Below are 10,674 nucleotides of genomic sequence, written 5' to 3'. Positions count from 1 at the left end.
GATCATGGGATTGTGTGGAAAAAGTGACGCAAAAACATACCTTCTATAGTTCTTTACTGTCATAAGAGGGATTGTACAACAGTTTCAGGCAGTCAAGTGTTCAGAAATCATTATTGCTATTAAAATGCAGCACAACAATTTTTACTACTGCGGTATGTACAGTATAGTATGTTCATTACGGCTAATGGTGCCTCTACCAACCCTCTTATTTTGACCGGAGAGATTCAGTGGATGCCTGAGTTTAGAGGAAATAACTCCTTGCAGTGATTCATGTAGCTTGGCTTGGTCCTCCATCAGACATTATTAGCCATGTTAGTTTTGGAAAACTAATGAGAATGTTTGTGCATTAATTGTGTAAGTGACTCCAAGCTGGTCAGAGTGCCTCAACAGATCTGGAAGAATGAATCCCTGCCCATGTTATGATGTCAGTATGTTTGACACAAACTATTTTGTATGACATGTTGTTTGATCACTACTAAGAGCAGAATTGTCATCTACTGTGTCACTTTGCCTCTCTGATCTCTCTGCTATAGCTAGGAGCGCACACTTTTGATTATTCTCTCCTGGATGGCATCCTAAATCTCATTCTTGTGGAAGGTAAAAAAAAATATCTCACTTCCAGTTTTAGAGACATGTCAGGAAGCAAATGTTTGCTAAATGGGCAGCAATCAGCCACTGGCTAGCAAAGGCTTTTACTATTAACCAGTTTTACTTTTTGTTCCAGCTGGCTCAGAGGAAATGTTATGCAGAAGGTAACTTCACACCTGCAGTTGCATTTTGGGAGGTGTGAAGTTTGTTCAAAAATTGGTCAGTTTGCCATTTCTGCCAAGGGGAAGAATAAAAGTAGAAGCTATTCCCAAGTCAGCTTTAGTAACCAAGTGTTTAGTAACACTTTCTTGACAAATACTGTGATCGCTCTGTTGTGGTGTGCCATTCTGCCATGAGGAACTAAAACACCTACACAAACCAAACAACACTGCTGATGTGTTAGAGCAATCTCAGAAACACTTTTTAAAATGCTTTGCAGTTTAGAGCTGTGAAAAACCACTGTTACAATGTTGCTCTTCTCTTGTAATGTTTCATAAACATGCTGCCCTGCTGAAATCTCCTTAAGAAGTGGAAAAGTAACAATAGTTGGATGATACAGAGTGGGACAAAGACATCCTTATTTGACTATGGCAGCATTTCAACTAAAGGAGCAGAGCATAGCTCGTTTCCCTCTCTTACCAAAAAGACAATGATGACATTATCTCTGAAATAGGATGAGGTGCCACAAGCTGCTTCTTGTGGGGATTTCCTGGCAATGTGGTGATCAGGACACACACCTCCTTACACATACATAAATACCAGTGCCTATTTGATGGGTTTTGATTGACTTATTTACTGCTTCAGCCAGGCAGACAAACACAACTCCCCTGCATTATAAAGGTGTAAGAACATGACTGTTTGACTTGTGATGCATATAAGTCATGAACAAATTCCTAGGATGACAAGGGCAACTCAGAATTAGTCAAAGTTGTCTCGATTCCACGTGTCTCTTGTTCAGACATCAAGCTTTACGTGACTGATAATGTCCCAGTTTCTGTACTCAATTGAGGATAGCAGGAAGGCAGCATTTGACAGAGAACAAAATGAAGCCTGTAACTACAAAAGACTTTTCTTTTATCTAGTCACGACAACGTTGCTGTGACAAACAGGAGTGCCTTCCACATTAAGCTCTTTCACTGTCAAGACAATTTCATCTCCAAAACTGGCAGCTGATTCAGTTTCTATAAGAGGTTTTTGCAGCAATGAGGCAGTAGAAGAGCTACAGTTTACAGCAGCTTCCTTGTTTCAACTGAATTCAATACAGGATAAAATCATCAGCAGAGGAGTCTTTGTCAGTGTCTCCTTCTGACTCTCTCCTTTGTTCCCTGTCATAATACAGCTGTACCTGGAGCCATCAAGGCTTTTCCAAATCCCTAAAGCATGTATGGGAAGCTGTGGAAATCAATGAGCTTCAAGTGCTAAATTGTTTGCAAGTCATTGATCGAGTAGAATCTACATCTCTGTTATTCAATCCTCTTAATAGCAACCTATTATTGTTTCCCTTGCTTCAAATCCCGAGTTCAAGTCCCCTTGCCTTGATTTGATTCCAAAGAGACAAATCTATGTATTGATTCCTCACTTGTTTTCCTTAGCTAACCTTTGCAAGTGAGAGGTGGAATTCATAACTGTGTGGGACTGTGTATCAATGAATGGTGGCAAGACACCTACACGTGAACCACAAGTGCTAGCCATCATCATGTTTCTGGGGGTTGAAAGGTTTAGCTGTCCAACAGACCTAAAACAGTCAAGTCTAATCAGTGTGTCGGACCACTGAATACACTTCATTCTGCCCAGCTTGACATGACCTTTAGATACTGTGAATGCATTTATATATGATTAAAACCACTGTTCCATGACTGCTTAAATGCAGCTGCTCATTGAGCACAGATGATTTGAGAGCTTCTGTTCAGTTTAACTAGGAGAAACTAAATGAAAGAAAGGCTTAGACAGTTATTAATTAAATGTATGTCATACACTGCACTATTAATTACTGCACTATATATTAAAAATATAAAACTATATACTATATATATACTGTATATATGTATATATTTTTTTTTTCTTTGGCATTTTAGGCCTTTTTATTTGATAGGACAGCTTAGAAATGAAAGCGGAGAAAGAAGGGGAATGACATGCAGCAAAGGGGCGCAAGTCAGAACCACTGCATATGGGCGTGCGTTCTACCAGGTGAGCCACCCAGGCACCCATGCACTGCACATTATAGTGGGGAGAAAGTGGGAAAGCTGGGGAAATATGCGAGTATTGAGGCGATTAGATTTCAACTTTTCTTCAACCCCATAAAGACACCAAATATTCTTGATGGATTAAATACTGTGCTGGTGTTGAACACAACATTAAAGGTGTGACATTTTAGGGAAATACATTTATTTGCTTCCTTGCTGAGAGTTGGATGAGGACTCTCACGTCTGTACAATAAATGTGAAGCTACTGCTGTCCAAAGATCACTGATACCCTTTTTTCACCAAAATTAGCACGGATATATAGTTTGTTTTGCAACCCCATTAAAAATAATAGACTCCTTTCCCTTTTTTTTGGGTGTGACACATTTGACATCGCAAACGCACCGGAAACGATTAGTAAAAAGTAGAAAGCAACATGGAGGCCAGTGAAAATCTTACTGTGGTAACATCTTTTCAGTCTCTCTTTCAATCTCGGCGCCAACTAATGTGGATTGATGCTCAAGCTCTGCTTGAACAGACAGATGGAATTTGTTGCTGAGCTAGCATAGCATCTTGCTAGTAAAGAGGTGAAAATTTGCATTTTCTATGGTGTACGAACTATAGCTTTAAACAAAAAAACAATATTATACCATGTTAATTAGAGTTGAATTTTAAACATATTCAGATTAGCTGTTTCCCTCTGCTTTTAGTCTCTATGCTAAGCTAACCATCCGCTAGGTCAAGCTTCATATTGATTATTTTATTTAATTCTGGAGAAGAAAACAAATAAGAGTATTTCCCAAAATGTAACACTATTTCCTTTACCTTAACCTGAAGAGCTAGGTGGTTGTGACCTGAAGCTTAACCTAACTCTGTTAACACAGCAGGTCTAGGGCTGGCAGTCGGTTGTCTCAATAGAGCTCTAAAACGACAACTGGCAGAAGCCCGGAGGGTAACAAAAAACTGGACAGTAACAAGATAATTGCTTAACAGAGGTCACAGCAAAATGTAACAACAAGGAAACACCCTCAATTAGCTTGTTGAAGTTGGGATGGGGAAGCATAAATAAGAGAGAGCAAGCATTTGAAAGTTTGAGATTTCAAGTTGATTATTAACTTAGGAAACAGCACTTGCAAAACTAGCTTCATGTTTTAATCTATTTTTTAAGGCACCATGAATGAGAAAAAAAGAAAACAAGAACAAGACAAAGAAAAAATGGATGGATGGATGGAACATCTTTATTTCCATACACAATTGGACAGCTTCATCTGCGGAGGAAAAAGCTCCAGAACTTGGACTTAGATTAAAGCTTTAGTGCGTAACTTTTTGATAGTAATGAACGTTACATTCAAGCCATTGCCAAATAAGTTGCTACAAAGCACCACACAACTCTCTATGTATTTCTCAGTATCGCTGTGTTCAGAAGATTGTGCCATTCGGCAACTTTCGCTCACAGAAACTCAAGTGAAGGTAATTCTGATAAGTCCATCATGTTTTTTTAATAGTCTTTAAAAGTGTGATGCAACAAGCTAACCTGAGCGGAAACAGATTAATCCAATAAGTAAAAAGGTATTTTTGCACTTGACAAGTATTACAGAAAAAGGTGCAATCCTCTATAAAAAACATGTCTGGAGTGTAACAACAAAGTGGAGAAAATGTGTCCCCTTTGTATTAGTGAGCTGGGGATTGCCTTATCAATATTTGAAGGGCAAGGTGAGTAATTTATGTGTCCACTGACACAGTGACCATGTTGCTGAGTGCAGCCTCGTCACCATAGTCTCTCCAGACTCCAGGGTCTTCAAGTGGGAATGCTCGTAAATAATGTTAGTGCAGTGTGCTCATGTGTTTTGGGGGAGGGTCAGGAGGCTTGAGGCATTGATCAGCGCTTGTGTGCATTTTTTGAGACTTTGCATTATATATGCCCTTGTGTGTGTGATAGTGCACACATGGTATATTGTATTACAGGCCACAGCATCCAATCTTCCGCCCTTTTCCTCTTCTATCCAAGGAGACCCCCACTCTGTTCCTCCACCAGGCTTATCTTGCCCAGCCGTTCGTTCTTGAGAGAAGCAGCATTTGGCAAAAAGAGACATCTGCTCAGTGAGAGAATGCCCTAATTATTCATGACCATTTAACCATTCAGGATTTGGTCTGCGCGGCATATGTGGCGTTTCTCATAAGTGCGCGTCAGCCACACTTGTTAGATGGCAGTTTCATTACTGTTGTGTTTTGTATTCTGTACCTCCAAATTATCACAAAACAGCACTCAAAAATTACGTTTTGTCTTCCAGGTGATCGGTATTATAATTCATGACAAACTATATTTGTGTTTGTTGAAAAGAGAAAAACACAACACAAGACTGGGGATGGTGTGTTTTTTCTCCCCTTATTTTTCCTCTGGTGTGATTTTAAGTTTTGCTGCAGTATGGATGTCTATTTTCAAACCTGTGTGACATCCCACTGATACATATATTGCTAGGCTCTCTGTTTTTTCTCAGGTGTCCTCAGGAAGTACTCTCTAGAGGGGACCACACAAACCCAAACAAACAAACCAAATTGCTCTCCAAAATTTTCTCTTTTTTTAATGCTCTCTCTGCCTTTCTCCTCTCCCTCCCTCTCCCTTCTTCTGTTTGTCCTTATCATAACAAAACCTTGTCACCACGGTAGCTGTGGCCACGTAAATCAGACCGGCCAGCATCATCTGTTCCCAGCTGTTTACCTCCAGCCAAACAAAGGAGTCTGCCTTTTTGTTGTCGCTGGGGTGGAGTGCTGCGTCGGCTGAGGGCTGTTATTCAACAGCGCATGCTGCTATCAGCCCCCCACTCTGAAAAGGCCAATTCAACACAGGAAATCAATGGAATAGAAGGCAAGGAGGGAATATGTCAATGTGGGGGTTGTTGGACACTTAGAAACTATAAGCAATCCTTCTTTCCCAAAGGAGCCAAGACAGACGGGGCACAAAAGAAGCAAATCACAAGCAAACGTGAAAAGCAAATAAATAGTTGCGCATCCCCTCCCTTCTCAGCTCAGGTGTATGCAGGGGCTGTTCTCCGGGGAGGAGGGGGTTCAGTTTGTGTCTCCAGAGGAGGCTTAGCAAGCGTTGGTAGGAGCTGCGAGGTCTCGTTTGCATCTGCAAATGAGACAGAACCCGGCTGGCCCATGTCACCTTGGCAACAGGCCATCAGCACCTCCCTCTATGCTATATTAGCAGCCATGGTTGTCTGTCTGCTTGTCAGTCTGCACCCTGCCTCCCTCCATCATTCCACTGCGGGTCTCATCACCACAGCAGTAGCAGTAGCAGAATCCGTCTACCTGGCTAGACCGATAGGATTTAGCTTCTCCCTAAATTGTTGATTGAGGCCGTCAAATAAAGACAAAATCAGTATTATAAAAGATGAATGCACGAGGCTTTTGTGGGTGTCCCAGTGAATCTGACTCAAAGTGAAGAATTGGCAGCAGTAACATGCTGTTGTCATGAAATTTACATGGTGTGCCTGTGCCAAGTGATGGGAGGCTGGCAGCCTGGGTTCTTTAGTTTTTTTGGTATAATGCGTGCTGTTGATCAATTAAGTGCCAGCCAACAAGTTGCATACAAATACCAGGCAGGTCGGTGACACTGCAACTAAAGACAGATAGAAGAAGCACACAGAGCTAACTCAGCTTTTCAATTATCTTCACTATTGATTTTTAGAAGGTTGCTGATGTGCTGGGTACGCTGCTCAAAGTGAGCAGCTGTTTCAGTGTCATGTGTCACACAGATCAGCGACAAAATGTTGCACATCATGTTTCTCTCTTCCTCTTTTTTGTTGAACTATTTTTAAAACACACAGGAATGTCAAATGCTGTCTTTCACAAAATGCTACGTGGCCACAGAGTTTTGTTGTCTGTCACTTTTTCCACCTTGATCTTTGTTGTTTTTCTGTACTGTAATTACAAATACATGATATCAACTAAATAAATAAGCTTTCTTTCTTTCTTTCCTCATTTTTGCTGTCCTGTTCAAGCTTGTGCTTCCCCTCCCCCTTTTATAACATGCCACACTCTTCCTGTTTACTCTTGATACAACTGGAAGAGAACAGGAGAGAAGAAGATTTAGTTTGGGATTGGCTTCTTTCTAATTTCTGTAAGAAATGCACCACATGTAGACGACATCATAAAAATCCTGTCACGTTACATCTTATAAATTCCACTTCAGTCTTCCCTAAATGCTTGATTCTTGTAATCTTACTGATTAAGCTGTTGTATTTCAGTTCATTTCAAGATTTGAATCAAACTAGGTGTGTTCACAGTATTACACACAAAGTGCCAGACAGTGCCAGCCCTCCCATTCAAATGATGCAAATATGAGTTCAGGGGATGGGATCCAGACAGTACAGGCTGAAAGAAATTAAACTCAACTGATGTAACTCTGCTTGACTGGAAGTCAGCGTCTGCTTACATCATCACATCCAAAGTGTCTGTGCCTATAAGAAAACAAGTGAGTGGAAAATACATGCTTACTGCACATACATTCATTGTGTAATGTATGTTCAGCTTTGTAAACATTCAGTATTTGTTCACTGTAAAAATCAATGGAAATAAAAGACATGGCTCCTTTTGTAAGAACCATGTGAAGTATTTAATGTAACTGCTGTTGAGGCAGAACAAATAGGTTGCTTGGAAACTCCTCACTAATGCATTTTTCACAGCTTATAGAACGTTTTATGTCACTAATAACAGTATACCGTTACAGAGCTCCTCAGTCTACAGTTTAACCTTTTATCATATACGTGATCATGACACTTAAATGATAATTTACCTTGGGTGTAATACTTAGATGTTAATGTGACCTATTCGGGTATTCATGTAAAAAGAGTCCAACACCTACTGACCTTTGAGCCCGTGTGTGCAGCGTGCTTATGTTTGCCTTGGCGACCAGTGTAACGCTAGCCCCCGCGCTGCGACCACAGCGTGTGTAACTTAATCACATCCGGTGTGATTGGCAACACTGATGAATGTCCACTTTGTTTGCACAGCGCATTCATCCCCCCTCAGGTTGTATGCAACCAAGACTAAATCTAATTAAACAAGACTACCGATGCTCCCTGCCCCCAATGACATTCCATCAGCACAGAGGGACTGATGGTCCCTGAGTATACTGTGGCATAGTATGAATTCTTTTGTTTTGTAACTCAGACATTAGGATCAGTCCTCCCACACGTGTGACCCATTTTTCAACAATCCTGTAGGCAATGAGCCACACCTCCGGCTGCCTCCTCTGATTTTTTTATCACAGGTCACAGCACCTCTTTATATGTTCTGTGGATTGAAGCCATTCCAGTGCTCATTGACTCTTTGTCATTGTGGTAAGATCGTCTTTGGTCATGAGGGTAAATTGGAAATGGATCAATGAAGAGTGAAGTAGTGACAGGGGTAAAGAGGGTTCATGTGTCCTTTTCAATACAATGTCCTTTTCTTATAGAGGCTCTGCCCTTGTTGGAACTGATCAATGGCCATCTTGTGTGGCTCACACATCCTGGTTAGTGAGATATAATATGGAATATATTCTTAATAAATCCTTATTGATACACATTTGACAAAGAAGCTGTACCATTGTTTGAGGATAAGAAACAATACTATACTGTATGTTCAACTCTAATATAGTTACACATTGTCATTCTAGTTCTATGGGGGAAGAAATTACATAATTGTGATTGAATAACAAATGCACACAAGTCACAGCACACATCTAGATAAACCGTGGACCTTTTGTGACTTAAACTTACCTGCACTGAATAGGCATATTCAACAAGACAACCAGTTAAAAAGATGTATCAAACACTCCCCTTGTTGATATTTTTCAGATAAAGTTATTTTAGTAGTTTTATCTACACTGACAGCAGCTGTTTGATCAGCTTGATATAGAGTATCTCTAGAAACTTCCCCAAATACTCCTGCAGCACAGTCAGTGTGTTCCAACAGTCCTATTTTGTTCTAAAATATGGCTAAATACGGGAGATGTTTCAATCCCATTTATTCCTTTTCGATACCAATTCCAATACCTGAACTTTAGTATTGGCCAACACTAAGTACCAAAATGCTAACAATACAATAAGAAAAAAAATACCCTATATACTGTATATATTTTTTAACAGCTAACCCTGTATGGTTGATATATGATTGCTATTATTGTTGTATGGCCTGCTTCAGGTTAAACACTTTGTGAAACATGAAGAAATACATACAGAGAATAAATGTCATATAATGATAGAACGTTTTTTTATTTTTTAGTTAGAGAGTCAGTCATGACGGGAAAAGAACACGGATAAACTAGAGTATATTTTCTTCTGGGTTAAATTATGTGTTATCGGATTGGTGCATAGACTTGCGCACTCGCCAATACCAATACTGGCATTTTAGACCGTATCGGAAGCTTTTCCAATGCGCCAGGTCTGCGTGAGTTGCAATTGAGTGACAACATCTCAAAAACAGATATCTTCATTTGATTGCAGATACATTATTTTTTTAAACGTTTAAAAATCTTCATCAGATGATAGCTGATGGATGCCGAGATTGCATTTCGACCCATGTGTTCCACCTCTTTTGCTCTCTAAACATACTGTTTACGTACATGCAACCAAAGCCCGCTTGTACTTGATTGGTCAATACTACTCAGACTACAACCAGACTACAAATCAGAATGTTTCTGATACCAAAATCTTGTCCCGTTGCCTACAAATTCTGCATTTATGTGCCGATATCTGTTCATACAGATTAGTTACAACCTGGCTATCATAGTTACCCTGCTTAGTTTGCCTCCTGCTCAGTCATTGTAGTAGAAGTTCACAGATTTTCTTGCAGGGCTCATCGCCAAAACAGTTGACTCAAAAACACTTGACTTAAGACAACCAATTTTCCTAACCAGTGGAAGAGCGGGACCATTGCATGTGCATGCCTGTAATCTCAAAAGTATGTATATTTGGAACATACTGAGATAGACAGTGGAGAAGTGGCTGCCACCTTTGCACACTGCTGAGATGAGAGCAGCAAAGGAGGCACTCTTTAAAGAAAGGAGTCGGTGGAAGCACACAGAGCAGAGAAATTAGCAGGTAGCTTTCTCCTCTTGTTCAGCCACTTGACCTGCTAGGCATCAGTGATAGGTTTGCTGGAGAGCTTAGTCTATACAAGGCTAGGCTGGTAGGTTACAGATGGCTTTTGAAAAGCAGTGAACTGCTACATATTTTCATTTGGAGAAGAAACCCAATTCATCACAAATTACTATAGAACTCTAAAATCATAAGCTACACTAATCATCCCTCATCATATTGTTGTCTGGGGAACTAAAGATGAGGGTCATCCCAATTTGAAGGCTCATCCTGATTGACGTAGGACACATGCAAATATCAGGATGGTGATAGGTGGCTTCTTCATACAAACCTGTTAGAGTATAAGGTTGTGTTAAATAAACAGCAGATTAAGTATTTGTGCTCACCTTCAAGTAACATATTGTGACAAAAAGTAGGTGCAACCACATGGAATGGAAATAGAGTGATCATGGTTTGTGAAAAGAACATACTGTATTCATGAATTGTTCTTGCAATCAAGATGATACTCTCACCGATCGAGATAGACATGCAAATAGGTTGATGTGATAGGTCAACAACATAGACTTTGGCAGGTTAATTATGCTAGAAGAACTTTAGAATTACAGTTTGTGTCTTGCTAGATTCATTCTCCAAACTGTCCTTGGAAGACTGCAGTGAGCCTAGATGACAATAACAAAGTAATTCTTGCTGAAAGGAGCAGCGAAGAAGTGAAAGCCTGAAGGTCACTCCTGGTTGTGCTGGGAGCTCCCAGAGCGCAGAGGATTCTGCTGACATCCGCCATCTTTGTTCTGCGTAATTGGCTAAAAGACTGAGCAACTATA

Source organism: Etheostoma spectabile, chromosome 6, assembly GCF_008692095.1.
Source record: "Etheostoma spectabile isolate EspeVRDwgs_2016 chromosome 6, UIUC_Espe_1.0, whole genome shotgun sequence".
Classification (NCBI taxonomy): Eukaryota; Metazoa; Chordata; class Actinopteri; order Perciformes; family Percidae; genus Etheostoma; species Etheostoma spectabile.
The sequence above is the reverse complement of the archived record's forward strand: the minus strand, read 5'-3'. Positions refer to the sequence as shown.